The sequence below is a fragment of the Phalangium opilio genome, unplaced genomic scaffold (assembly GCF_054372755.1).
Source record: "Phalangium opilio isolate 3A_F unplaced genomic scaffold, DU_Popi_V2 ptg000024l_1, whole genome shotgun sequence".
NCBI lineage: Eukaryota > Metazoa > Arthropoda > Arachnida > Opiliones > Phalangiidae > Phalangium > Phalangium opilio.
Window position 1 is genome coordinate 2,497,721 of NW_028324155.1, and position 15,181 is coordinate 2,512,901.

At 38.8% G+C, this 15,181-nt stretch overlaps 1 protein-coding gene across 2 annotated transcripts in view; it reads right to left on the reverse strand.

Annotated features, from left to right (window-relative positions):
• The window catches only part of zfh1 (Zn finger homeodomain 1), a 173,603-nt gene that overhangs the window by 149,402 nt on the left and 9,020 nt on the right, over positions 1-15,181 (reverse strand). The window lies entirely within an intron of this gene.

A 15,181-nucleotide genomic window follows, 5' to 3' on the forward strand; every position in this document is an offset into this window, starting at 1 on the left:
ACCGATGCACTATAATATCAAGTTTCACCGTAAAAAAATATTAAATGGGTTCGCGGATACTCCGTTTTGGTATGGCTGCCAAAATTATTACAATTAAATATTAAGGTAAGCCTTGGGTTCAAAATACATCTTCCGAAATCTCAATCTTACTAGTTTTAACCCAAACCCAGAGCAGCACAGCAGGGAGAACCTAAAAGAAACAAGAAATCGTGTAACGTTTACAATAAGAGGGAACGAAGCTATATAGGGTCAACGGGATAGAACCTGGTATAGAAACGAATGAATTCCCCTTTCTCCCTCCGGAAAGGTTGTAAAGGTGCAATGCTAAAGGGATCGCTTCCTATCTTCCGATCTTTCGATAACTACCCCATGAGCCTCTCTTTCTCTCTCTCTCTTGCTCTCGCTCCTTCTCAACAACACACTCACTACCTTTACCTATTCGAGAAGATGCAGTAGGTATACGGGAGCAAGAAGAGGATGCTGAATTCGGAAGGAGAAGAAAGAAGAGAAGGTAGGATACGATAAAAAAGGATGAAACAGACGAGGAGGAATAAAATTTGGAGAAAGCTCTTCCCTAATGGGACCATTATGTAGGAAATACCGTAAAGGTACGCCTATATAAGAAAGAAACCCCCTCATCGATTCCAACTTCCTTTTTTTATACGATCTACGATATACGATATTTACGAAGGAAGATAAAAAAAAAAAGAGGGAGAAATTTACTAGTTTTATTCAACTGCATCATGGGTACCTGCGCTGGAAGGGCCGGCAAACTTTATACAAGTAGAGTGTGTGGTTATTTCAAAGTTTAGAGATGTGGCATTAGATAAAAGAAAACTGTCAAATAAGTAAAGGGTTCATACAACTTGTGGAGAACCGATTTCCCTGACATTTCCATGATGGGCTTTCCCTACTAATTTCCCTGATATTTCAATGTGCAAGAGTGGTTTTTTTATGGAGTGGGTAATAACTACGAGAGTTGAAGCAACATCTTCAAAGCAAACTTACTCAAGCCTCACAAATTTCCCCGAGTTTCCCTGAATTTTACTAAAAACAATTATAAATTTCCCCGAGTTTTCCCATGAATTTTACGTCAACGATTTACTTCCATGACATTTCCAGCTTCTCCGCAAGTTTGTATATAAACCCTGAAACATACTTGACACGTACGCGATACCGGAAGTATCGCGACAAAGATGAAGCCTTTAAGTCTGGAAGTAAAATATATCTTCCAAAACAACTTCCTTATAAACATCATCACCTGTTCGACAGTCGAATAGGAGATGGGGTTGGTCGCTCGAAAGAAAAGAAAAGGAATAAAGGCGCCATCGTTTTAAAAATAGCAATTTGGCGGCGGCGGCGGGATCGTTTCGGATGGTGATGAGATACTGAGAGAGAGAAAGAGCGCGAGCGCGAGGAATTCCCGGAGAGGTTTTACCTGGCGCTCCTTGCAAGAGGAATGTGACGAGGTTTCACCTGAGACGAGAAACACGCGGAGTGGAATGATGCCAAAGAGCAGAACGGAGCGGCGCGCGGGCCCTGAAGACGATTCTAGGACCTAGAGGAGGTCTTTTGGAAAAATAATAAAAACGCGGCTGCGATTTCTCTGCGTGCGTGGAAGAGGAAAGATCCCAGTCCCAAATTAGATCTCTTACCTTCGTTAAATCGGGAATTTAAATTATTTTAACAGGAAACATAGAGGGAGGAAAGAAGAAAAAGAAGAAGAAGGGAACGAGTAAGGGTACTACCCACGACGTAAAAACTAATGACTTTTCCTTCTCTCCTGCAGAACGATTCCCTTTCTCTCTCTCTCCCTCTCTAAAGCTATCCAACTTCTAGCCCTTTCGTTTTTTACCCCGAGACAAACTATCCGTATGCAGACTGTTTCAATTGTTTTTAAGGAATGTTTTCAACGGCTTGAAACTTTGAAAAAATTCAATAAGTAAAAAGGATAAATTAACAGCAATCTTTATACAAGGTAAAAAGTAAACAATTTTGGGACGCAGGCACATAGAAATTTCTCGACAGTTTCTCAGGTATGCATGTTCATGCCCATCAAAAGGTATACAGGGTGTTTGTGAAAGGTCCATCAATAATGAAAGGGCGTATTTATTAGGCCATTTTGAGTCGAAAATGTTCTATGACATTTTTCCGTTCGGGCCACTGTTTTCAAGTTATGATTGGAGTAATTTACGGATGACCCCTTAAATTTAATTAAGAAATTGAAAGACAGCGCTAATTTAATGAAGGGGTCATCCCTAAAATATTCAAATCATAACTCGAAAACCGTGGCTCGGACGGCAAAATGTCATAGAACATTTTCGACTCAAAATGGCCCAATAAATACGCCCTTTCATTATTGATGGACTTTTCACAAACACCCTGTATAGAAGACCCAAACCTTTCCCTATAAACTTCACCGCAATTAATCAGTTTAATAAATACAATCCTCAAGGTACCTACGTATACGTCATCCCCGTGCATGCCATGCAAAACCCTCAATTTTATTAACTCGGGAGAGGCACACCTTGACTTAGAAAAACATTTAACCCCTTTCAGCACCATCCAAAATTCAATTATGTTAGGAGCCGCACCGGTAAGTACATCAGGTTTTGAGGTAAGTAAGGTCATGGAAAGGAAAATATGTATGTCAGACGGTATACAGCGACGAAGATGATGGGAACGAGGAGAAAGGTTGGGAAAAGGGGTAGGATACTTGCCCATTTTGTACCAACTACCCAGGCCACGAAATTTTAAAATAATCAAATGGAATTTATTTCCCCAATTATAGGGAAGTTGTAAAATTTGAATGATGTTACGTGTCCGACCATCTTAGGGGAATGACGCTTCCCAAGGTAAAGAGACCCTCATATCTACAAAACCCTGCATGCATACAGTATGGCCTACCCATAATCCAATTGCATTACTAAGCTGAAGAGGTACATATATATATATATGAGAAGGACCCCGCAGCAGGAAAAACCTAATACGCATGAAGGATAGTAGCCGACGTAATAAAAGAGCTACGCGTATAGCTCCTGGCGACTCTTTTATGAACTATAATATAGTGGAAGAGTACCCACAATTCCACTATAACCTCTCTTCCTCCTCCATGCATTTACGCCCCTATGACAGGTAAGACTCGACAAATATTTGAACAGTCGCTAAGTGTGTGTGTGTTCGTTCCTACCAAGATGGGGAGCGACGGAAGAAACTTCCCATGCAGCAAAACGCGAACGTACGTTCCTGAAGATAGTAGTCAGATTTCTCCCTAACTACAGTACATATCCTAACATGGGCGAGCGCCCACTAGAGTCAATAAAAAAAGGCAGGGCGTCGAAAGGTTAAAATTAGTTAAAGTGCATGGGATCCTAGCTCAAGGTAGAAAACTTTAAAACTCTTGACTGCGGTGCATGCCATACTGGATGGAGTATGTTTTATTTGGGATTTATATATAAAAAAAAACCATGGCACCGTGGGTCTATATGAGTAAATTTATTTTAAAAGTTAAGGAGGCTCTATAGGTAACTTCTGGTATGGGCAGCAGCTAGGAATCGAAGGTGGTTTTGCAGCCAAGTGTTATATAATATTTTAGGAAAGGGCCAATATTTCCAAGTGAACGTCATGCCAAGGTGTGGCCTCATCAATCAGGTTATGAGATGGAGGAAGTATATAGAGGGCTAACCATCGACCTGTACAGCAGGGACAGAAATAAAAATGAGGGATCTATTGATGTAGGAGGAGTGGGTGCGGATCAAAATACCCCACGACTCATATTGATGGGCAAAAAGGTGAGCTTATAGGTCAGGTGGAAAAGTGGCATATAATTTTATTTCAAACACGCCGTTCTTCGTGTCTTAATTCGCTTGCATAGTGTTGCCTTGAAATGAATTACAGCTGCAAATTTAATCCTAATTGGTTTGCTTTTAAACTACCTTGTCCCAAATAAAATCTTCCCTTATCACATAAACACAAAGAAAGAAAGAAGTATTTTCACCCAAATATTTTCGAATATACACAAAGCACTCCGCGTTCAAACCTTTTTCGTTACGTTTATTTTTAGGCTAAGTAATTTACAGCCACCAATTTAGCGCAACCGATGAAGCGAATCCCAAAATAATCCCTAGGAAAGATATAGAGAGAGGAAAGGAAGGAAGGAGAGGGAAAACGTTCGGTTTAACCTCTAGAGGAACCAAATATTTAGTCCCAAACTCGTAAACCTGGCCAAAAACAATACCCCATCCGCGTACAAGCCCGAGTTTTAAAAATTTATGTATATTTGATAATTCTTAAACAAGCTAGGGGGAAAATACTAGCTATAGAGGATCGTTGTCCTAAATTGATACATCTCTTTCGGTGATCCTCCTTTCAAAGTGACTATAAGGAAGAACTATGTTTTAAATCCTAAAAGGTACAGCCGCAAAAACCCCACCAATGCACTTCTCACAAATCGTAAACACGATTGAATTGCTGCCAAGAAATACTGTTTTGTAGAGAATTTGAAAAAAAGAATATAAGAAAAAAATAAGCTGACTGTTTTTGAAAGCCGCTAGCGAGCAAAGGCTTAAAATGGGAAACCTTTAGGACCATCGCGTATATACGTCTCTAAACTAAAAACAAGAAGCTTGAAATAACACTAATTTATCCCATTTACGAAAGAATATTGGGTTGGTGAAGCTTGACTCACATGTAATTGTATTTTATCCCGAAATTCTACCACGAAATGACGAAAATGTGACCAAGGAAATTGAGAAATTCCGACAAGAATAAACAGTAAATGAAAATATCATAAGATATGTACCATAAGTTTGTCACTGGTTACAAACTGGAGCTTGTCATGAAGTACTGTACGAGCAAAAGTGTGACATAATTGTTAGATACAGGCAAGGGACACAAAATCATTCATGGTAAATAACAAGCAATTCAGGATCATAACACCTTGTTCCTTTCCATTGGGTTCCCAGTAAAATCCCGGGATTTCTCAGTTTCTTAAGAAGTTAAGTCGAATTTTCTTTTTTAAACTCACTGAGAGCTAGTTCTAGCTAATATAGCAAAATGAAGAAATGTACCCCCAGAGAGTTTTTAAGTAAATCCCAAACACTGTGTCTTCTTTTAGTTCGAGTATACATGAACATGCATGCAGGGCGCGAAGAAAAAAGTTTAACTTAAATTTTGCGGAATTATAAAGAATTTTTCAAAGTAAAATGTCGCGCTCGTTGGGATCTTATTGGTGTCACCGAAGATGGAATACATTTGGGTGAAAGACACTCTTGGGGTTTGAAAAATAAATCACTTTTTGATGTATAATTATCACTTGAGTCGCTAGATGCATGGATAATTCAGACATGCAGGATGCAAAGCTCAACCGTGCAAGTCAAGTGATATCGTACGTCCCTTTCGTAACTATCTTGTCGCCAAAAACACCACAAACCGAGCTCGAGTTGACGCCTCGACTGTCAACATTACGAAGTTCATTACGTAATAAACACGCCCGTTTCAAATTCTTTAAAATTTCTACGAATTCAAAATAAAATAGCGTACTTAAATTCATCTTTCGGGGAAATTCGCAAATGAAAAACGGGGCTCAATGTTTTCTAAATTTCACGCTTAATAACGTTTTCCCAGCATTTCATTTCAGTTAAAAATTCTATATACATTTGCAAATGATATCCTGAGATGAAGATAAATATTGAAAGTTTCCAGAGTTCATTTCAGTTCACTTTATAAAATTAGCAAAACAGCATATCAAATGCTTATAATCGCGGTTTCAATTATACAATGAATTTATTGCGTAATTGAAAACCTGATTTTTCTATTGAAATATAATTCCCTTTCAAGGTCGTAACCGATTAAAGAGGGCATTAATTTATACATTGTGCTTCTGATAACTCTGATTTTGAGTCCAAAGAACATTCCCCTTAATTTATGGCAGACTTATATATCAAGAATACACTGTATATAGGATCTGTTAAACACGAAAATCATTAATCAACACGATCCTACAATTGGTAACGCGCACTAATTTCATCATGAACATCCTGAAAAATATAGTAAAAGAAATATAAAAATTTTTTGGAGTAGAGACAGAAGAAAAAAACAGCATTAATTGGACGTACATAAAAAGGAGGCGATATAACATCCTTATCAGGCAACTATAAGCAACCTATCATTTTTAATAAAAATCGTAGATGAGGTGGCGAAACGCTGAGGGGGTGAAAGATTCGTTGAGGCCAAAGCTAAAATTTCGAACCGGAGAAAAATACATACGGGGAAGTACAGGGAGAGAGTGAGATTAGACCCACACATTTTGACCCTAATAAAGGAACCAGATGCCCCGGTTCCTTGTAAGACGATATCCCCTTCTTTTTCAGTGGGAGAGAATTGATAAGAACTGAGGTGCAAGTCCCGTGTTATACCGCATTATATAGAAAAGCAGGGGGGTGAATCTCGTCGAAGCTAAACTGCCTGGCAACGTTTAACAGAAAAGCAGCAGGGTTTATACAACTTTTGGAAAACAGACTTTTCCAGGTTTTTTCCCCGAGTTTTGCACGTTTTTCACATTTATTTCCCAGTTTTTCCCCATATATATCCCTGGCTTTTCCCAATGGCATGGAGTAACAACAACCGGAGTTGTTCATGTACTTCAAGAAACCCCTTCAGAGCAAACTTACTCAAACATTCCCCTGATTCCCCTGAATTTTACCAAAAATTTGAAAATTTCCTTAATTTTTTGTCAAATATTCATTTCCCCGAGTTATCCAGGTTTGTATGAACCCTTAAAACCTATAGCTCCGTAGAAGAAAGAAGAAGAAACACGTGATGAGCGGGCCAAAATCTTAGATCTCTGTATACTCATACCCATCCCTCCAAAACTGTACGATTCCTCCTCCCCCTTAAGCAGTTTTATCGAAAGAAACGGTCGCGGATCAGGGTCAAAAAAAAGTTCGAAAAAAAAAAAAAACCCGTACACCGATCCCTGGGACTTTCTGATTCTCCCTATCTTCCTTTACCGAAATAAACTGATTGATATAAGGGCCTTTACTGTATCTGTATGAGGCGGCAATCAACCTGCTTCCACCAATCTTTAAGAAAAATTAACGAGAACCAAGAAAACTTAAAACCGAATCTCGAGTCAACTTTTTTATTTATCGTACACGTATTTAATCATGGTTTACGTTAACAAATATATGGAAAGATTAGACTTCATATTTATTTCGTCAGAAACCTTGTTGATTCTTCTTGGAAAGGTTTAGATATAAAATTGAGATTATTAAAGAGTAAATTTCATTATTTCTCAATTTTGTTATCTCAAGAAGCATGTTTACCGTACCACCAAACTGCATGCATGCATTCAAAAGGTACTTGGAAATTTTACAGGTTTCATATATCCATGTCTACTGATATATTTAGGAAATATTTTTTCCAAAAATTAGGCCTCTTTCGGTTTTCAAGAGTGGCGAGACCAAAGACGAATAACAAAATTTATATCTTTATTAGCCCATATCTTAACCTTTGCAATAAAATTATCTTTCATTATTCATCCACAATTTACTAAGAAAAATTTAAAATCTTGAACCTGAAAACTGCACGTGATTTTGTTTCAATAAGGAGTTTCTTAACACACGTCCCTATCCTCAAAACAAAAAAAAATTATACACGCTTCTAAAATAATTTAGCAATCACAAATAAATTCGTGCAAAATGGTTTGCAAAACATTTAAAAATATTCCCCGGCGGCATCAACAAAACCCTCAACAATTATTAAGAAAGTTTCAAATCGTCGATGACGACGACAATAAGAGAAAAGAAGAAGGGGGAACTCGTTACGCTCTAAAAAGAAAAGAGATATAGGAATTTGCCTTGACGAATAATTGGCCTCTTATTTCTTCAACTTTCTTCTTCTTCCCTCTTTTTCGCGGCAACCAGCTTAGTGTCGTCATAGTGGAAAAACGCCGTCTTATAACACACTAACAATGGCGTTTAGACATTCCCCAAAACAGAGAGATCTTCTTTTTTTGGCCTTAATCCAACAAATTATATCTATACACAACGCAAGTTCATAAGAATTGTTCCATAAGTTTGTCAATGGTTACTTGAGAGCTTGTCATGAAGTGACGTAGGTAACACGTCATAGATTCGAGGTAAAGCGACGCCTGGTGAGTGCTTAGAACAGACTAAATAGGAAGATGGCAGTTCTGCAAAATTAACCGAGTGTAGGACTTCAATTCTCGTTTGTCGTTCTCGAACTAGCTCGAGCTGTAAGTCTCTGTAGTGTCATACTTATGGAACATATCTTATGAACTTATGGTATATTGTATACATTTAGTTATACGCATAGTCTAGAATCTATCTGGCGTACCGTAAAGAAAAAAAGAAGGGTTAAGAAGAAATTTGATTCTAAATATCACGAGGACAAAAAATTTGAAATAGAATTTAAGAAAGATCCCGTCCGTGTTGGGGTATAAAAAAGACTGCGGATTTTGACGCGGCCCATCTCCCTAATAAATCACTTTTGTTTTACCACTAGCTAAGAGTGAGAGAGAGAAAGCGAGAGACTGAAAGAAAGAGCGAAAAGATTTAATTAATCTTTTTCGTACGATTCTAGTTAAAAGGAATTCGAGGGTATAACACCCAAGAGTCTTCTTTAAGAAGGAAAAAAACAAGAGTCGTATAGTATTTAGACGGGACGATATTCCGCTTGGGGTATTTTGAAAAAAACCTTTTCCCGGTAACAGCTAGCGCTAGCTAGACTTTTAAGAATCGGTGAGATTCGGAGGCGGCATCGAGCCAAAATGGTATATGACATCGGAAAGACTTCACTCACACCGTCGTCAGAGAGACAGAAAGTGTAAAGAACTTGGCGAGATTCTGACTTGGAAACATTCTACGCCTGATTACGCGCCAGAGTACCAATGTTGATGACCGACAACGAGCTCTTAACAAGATATCCTTCCATTTTAACTTTTTACAAGATAGGCTACCGCCAGCTATAGCGAGAGATCGCCAAAATCTACTTTAACCAAAGCGTTTTACTTTGGTGAACCGTATACACACCTCAAAGAACCTAGCTGATGTAGTACAGCACGAGACACTTGTTGAGCCTCGTTAAAAACCTAGGGTGATATTTAAAATGACACGAGTTCTCAAACAGTCCATCAAATAAGTCAAAATGGTGCACGGAGGTAATTAGACGCGTTCCTGACCGAAAGACTTGATTCATCATAGCGTGAATGACGAATTCACCCAATAATGATGTCTGCATCACTGAACAAAACCTTATACAACACTATACGTCTGGTGGTAATGCGACGTACCATCTCTTGTTATGTTTAGCAATGCAAAATCTATAATTGAATCCCCTTTACGAAGTTGGTAGATTTGGCATATCCACCGAAGTAAACCATGCATCGTGTTGCGCGAGAGATGAAACCGCTAGCTAGGGCTCGTTTAAATTTCCCATTCCCCAATTTGATCGCATTGGGCAAAAATGCTGGGGACAAATTGAGATCTGAGAAACAAATTTGGCAGCTCGAGCGGTATGCAGTTAAGGTTAGGGAGGCATACCCTGGGCAAAAACGTTTAGACATCGATTGGATCCACCTACACATCGAGACGGAAAAGTTGCCTTCCCAGCTGTCATTAGCCATCTCAAAAAATGCCTTCCTCCTCCTCTTCCGCCTCCCCATCATTCGTATATAACGAAAGAAAAAAAATGTCCCTTCTTCAACATACCTCACCCTCTAGTGGATCCCGTGAAAAACTAGGAGACCCAACACTCAACTCAACGCGAGTGAGGTGGGGGGGGGGGGAAACTCTCAGGGTAACCTTATAGGAGGCGAGATGGCATTTTAATCAAACAGCTGTCATTTCGGTCAATATAACGGGCACAAAAGAGAGTGGGAAAGGTGTCTCGGGCCTGACGCGTGGGAGTTTTTCGGACTACGTATTTGGATTACGTAATGGAGGTGATGCCTGGAAAAACTCTCACCTTCCTGGACCGGGCACACTACGCTTTCAATAAGTAAGTTCTCCAAGGGGTAAAAATCGACAGCCGTCGCTTTCCCATAAGATATTTCAATAAGCCTATCACAACCCATACACCCAAGTGATACTGAATGTCACAGAGTTCCGTTATTTCAATCACGACTTCACTTCAGGAAAGAAGTTAAATTTCTCAACAACGATTAAGACTTTTTGAAATATGGACTTTTCTGATTGGTAAAACGTTTCCCGTATATACTTCGTAACTTTCCTTCAACCGAGTGTTTCAATTTGAGTTTTCAACGTATAGTTTAAGCGCGTAAATTTTAATTTTCACCGCCGAGTGCTAGAGAGTGTTATTTTTTAAACATCAGTTTGACACGTGTTTGGGTTGTCTCTTTTCAACGTATCTTTCTACTTTGAGGTCACCCACGAGTTACGACGAAGACGGGAAGGAAAAGGAGCAAGGAGCAACTAGCGGAGAGAGTATTTAAGTATATAGCCGAGCCCGCAGCATCTCGCGTACAGCGCAACATCTTAAAATGGCGGTTTACTTAAAGGTGGTAAAGGTTTGGCGCTAATACAAAAAAAGTATGCGAGCATGCAGCGAGGTTTAAGTGTATTTCTTAGTTTGTACGCGCACCATCAAACCTGGGCTCGCTCGACGCCAATCTAGAGAGACTTTCATCCTTGTCTAAACACGAAAGAAGGAATTGATAAAAAGTTTTAAGCTCCCTTAAGAGTGTCGTCGGTCGGTTATAACAGAAAGAAACCTAGAGAGTCGAGGTTCTAGAAAGCAGCCGGGTGTCTTACCGTCTTCTTAATCGAAAACGACTTATAGTCGCGAGAGCCGACTATTTAGAAAACCTAGATGAACGGAAACGAGGCACAGTCGCCAAAAATACACTCTTTATCGCGCGCCGTTAAATACAGGCTCCGTTATATTTAACCCATATTCCGTTTTAAACTCAATGCGCGAACGACGCCGACGTACAATGCAATACAGCTCAGCTCATTTACAATAATTTTAAATTAAAAGGAACAATACAAGTCAAAACAAAATCAATGAGTCATACATACATAGTATTACTTTCAAATTTACAACACCCATGCTCTAAAAACCTCGAAAAACAACGAAAATTTACAGTTCATCGGCGCGTTTTCAAGCCTTATACCTCTTCGTCTTAGTCATTCTAGTTTCAAGGAAACCCTTTCTTTCAAAAACAAAAACATTATTAGTGGGTATATTATGTTGCATCGAAAATGTATTCTGTTTTACCAAGAATATCCCCAACCAGCGTGTGAATCAAACGTCACTTCACAAGTTTAAATTGGTAAGAGGTCAATATTCGTGAAATGTTTAACAAATTCTTAGTAAATATTATAATGCAAGTACAGCGTAAATATTGAGTCCAATGGGTTAAGTAACGTCTGATAGTTTCTCCCATATATATAGCGCATTCAGCCTCTTAGAATCCGGACCACCAAAATAAGAAAACACCTTGTTTTTTTGGCAAAGGAGAAAAACGCGGAAGAGCTAGCGCGTGCAAAAAGGAGCGTCGCGAGGAATATTTTTAGAATTTTTTGTTAAAAAAATATATATAAGATAGCACACGTACGCGTTGGAAAAATGCGCGCAGTCTTCCAGAATCACCAGGTATAACGGAGTGGAGTTTTACCCAGAAGAGAAAACATTGGAAGAGGAAAGAGAGAGAGAGGGGATGGAGAGATGGGGGATGTTGCTCTTTTTGCGGGAAAGAGATGGGTGCGATGGAGGCATAGGAGATGAAGGTGGAAAAGAACATCACTTAAGAAGATCGTTTATTCTATTTAACGCGACGTATTTAGTACAGTGCCCTGTCATGTCACTATACTGACTGTGTATACACTCTTCTATGGTTTAAGCTATTCAAGATAGCTACCGTTTATCCTCGCAACGCATCTCTAGCTGCATGCTGCTACAGCTTTAGAAGTAAGAAGAGAAAAAAATGCAAGAACACGGAATTTGCAAAGTCCTAAAGAATTTCCCCAAGGTATATTATATCCCCTTCACCATATGGACGAAGAGTCAAAATGAGGACAACAAATTTAAAAATAAACTTTTTTTAAGTTTTACTGCTTTTTAAAAATGTTAAACCTATAATATTTGCGAAAGTGTACTCTTTTACAGGTTGACATATTTTCTTATAGTGGAAAAAATAAAATTTTCTTAAATTTATTACTGGGAAAAACCTATTTCACATCTTAACTTGATAACAAACAATTACTTGGAAATTTGTAGTTTTTCCTCAATGATAACCCATTACTAATCGTCAATACTTCACGCTTAATAATCAATACATATCCCGATAGCAGTACACACTTGACAATAGAGTCGATTCAGTTCAGTTTTACGCCACCCAAATGAGGTGAATTACAGTGAGAGAACTGCTTAAACATTAAACTCTTAATCTAGTTCCACGAAGTTTTGATAAACCTGTACGCACTTCAATATTTCCTCTATAAAACAGACCGATATTGGATGGATGAAGTGGTCAACAAAATGGAAATTTTTATATATAAAATACTTGACAGCCAAATTACAAAACATATATCTCTCGGAAAATATTTCGGTACATAACGTAGCCTACGATGATAAAGAGATGGAGAGATAGGATAATAAAAACCCAACCCTATACGCTAATGCGATTTTGTCACCGCTCGGCAATACCCAAAAATTTTCGTTGCACGGATGAGGTAAGTATGGCAACGAAGAATACGAATGGCGGGGAAGAGGACATCCGAAAAAAAGAAAAATAGGGGTGTGCAAGCATCTCTTCAAAGAGTCGAGCAGATTCTTAAAAATTCGGATATGAGTACTCAGCCGAACCTTGAACTGTTTGGAGTACATTTAATTGCCTTTACCGTGCCCTAATCAAAATTTTTAATTCAAGTAATTAACCAGCCTAGGCTTATAGCCTTTTCAGATTTGAGACTTCACGAGTACTCGTTGATAACCAGACCATTTTAATTCCAGTGATTAAAAATCCTAGGCTTAGCTCTTTTTCAGATTCGAGTCTTGAGCAGAGTACTCGAAACTTCACGAGTACTCACACAAATTTCGAGTTTCGAAATTTGATATCGAGCCTAGGCTTAGCGCTTTTTCAGATTAGAGTTGAGTACTCGAGTACTCGCACAGGCCTATAAGGAAAATAAGAGTACTTATCGAGAGTAAAGAGAAATGCACAGCCCTACAGCCTATACCCCGTTTCCTTTATGTAAGTGACCGAATTGGCGGAAAGTTATCGCGCCAAGACTGCTTTACTAGTACAAGGGAAAACAGACGAAGGGAAAACGGACGAAAGGAAAGCGTAAATTCATAGCCATATTTCATTGCAACCCTGGTTTCGCTCGCGGTAAAAGGCGATCGAGGGTGAAAAAAAAAGAAAAAGAAATTCTTATGGAAAAACCCCCATCTAGGATAGGTGGCGCCACCGGTGATGTCGACGCAAAATGCCCCCTACTTATTTGCCTTTGCAAAGTTATATCCCCTTTGCAGCCGCAAGAGCAATTCCAATTTCTCCAAAAAAGAGAAGAAGATGTCGATTTAGTTTCGGGGCTATAATACTTAGTTTTCGCTAAGGTTTTTTCACTAAAGAAGTGATCGAGAAAAATCAAGAAAAATGGATCTGAAGCGGAAAGAAGGGTATATACCTTTGACCAACTGAGGGTTACGTCGTGCAAGAAGGTTTAACTATTAAAATTAACCATCAATAATCTGATAAAAAATTGTCTGAATATATTAATCAGGGCAACCACAATTTGCCTAAATTAAATAATATAGGAGAAATTATGCTTGTCAAAATTGTAAGAATGTATTCAACAATTACCAACGTCCATCTTTACACCTCTATAAAGACAGACTCAGTTTGCCTGATAAATCAAAAGTAGTAGGATTGTGTTGGACAAAAATATTGGAGACCAGAACTTGAAATGTCCATCTTTACACCTCTATAAAAACAGACGCAGTTTGCCTGATAAATGAAGAGTAGTAGGATTGTGTTCAACAAACAGATTGGAGACCAGAACTTGAAACGTCCATCTTTACACCTCTATAAAGACAAACGATTCGATATCAAAGTCTCCGCCATAGTTTGCCTGAATTTAAAAATGGGTTAAAATCATGCCTGTCAAATTAAATAGGATTGTGTTCAACAAACAGATTGGAGACCAGAACTTGAAACGTCCATCTTTACACCTCTATAAAGACAAACGCTTCGATATCAAAGTCTCCACCATAGTTTGCCTGAATTTAAAAATGGGTTAAAATCATGCCTGTCAAATTAAATAGGATTGTGTTCAATAATTATCGAAAACACTAAGATTGCAGCTGTACCGAAACCTGAAACGTCCATGCATCTTCACCTCTAATCGCTCCGAAGTCCAGGCCTGGACACCATAATTTCCTGACAATACCGACGATCATGTGCAAAAGATCAGCTTAACAACTAGGCATAACACCAAAGTAATTAAAAATTACATCCCAATAATGGTGATGACATCATATAAGATGAAAAGGAGATATAGAGGGGATAAAGTCTGTCGACTCTTTTTGTTTTCGACCCGTTCCTAATCCGCTTAAAAGGGTTAGCAATTCCAAGAATGCGAGAAGGGAGAAAACAGCTATAAGCGCGTTTGAGTTGCAGTCGAGAAAAGGCAGGGAGGTGAGTGGGGGTAGGTGGAGAGAAAAGTCTGCACACTCTGCAGCATCGGAGTTGTCGCAACCAGACCATGTTCAAAGAAGAACTCGAAATAGCCCGACTCATCTGGTACGGACATAAGCAAAAGTATGTTGAGTATAATGGCTCATAGTGAAATACAGGGAAGGGAAGGGGGCGTCGAAAAGAAACGGTGGCAAAAGTGATCTCTCTCACTTAAAACCCGCTATGGCGAGTAATTATGTTAAATTTGCATTAAAGGGATACTCCGGACTAGAACCTTTTTGTTTTTAATTGAAAGAGCGTATGAAATAATGAAAATATCAATTGGAACCATGTTTCTATCTACAATAGTATAGAAGATACAAGCATTTAAGTTTCCGTAATGGACACTACGCGTTAGGCTCCTCTCTAAGCACTCTTATTGGACGATTCCGTCAAGTGGTACTAGAATAACGCGTAGTGGCCATTACGGAAACTCAATCGCTAGTATCTTCTTTATTA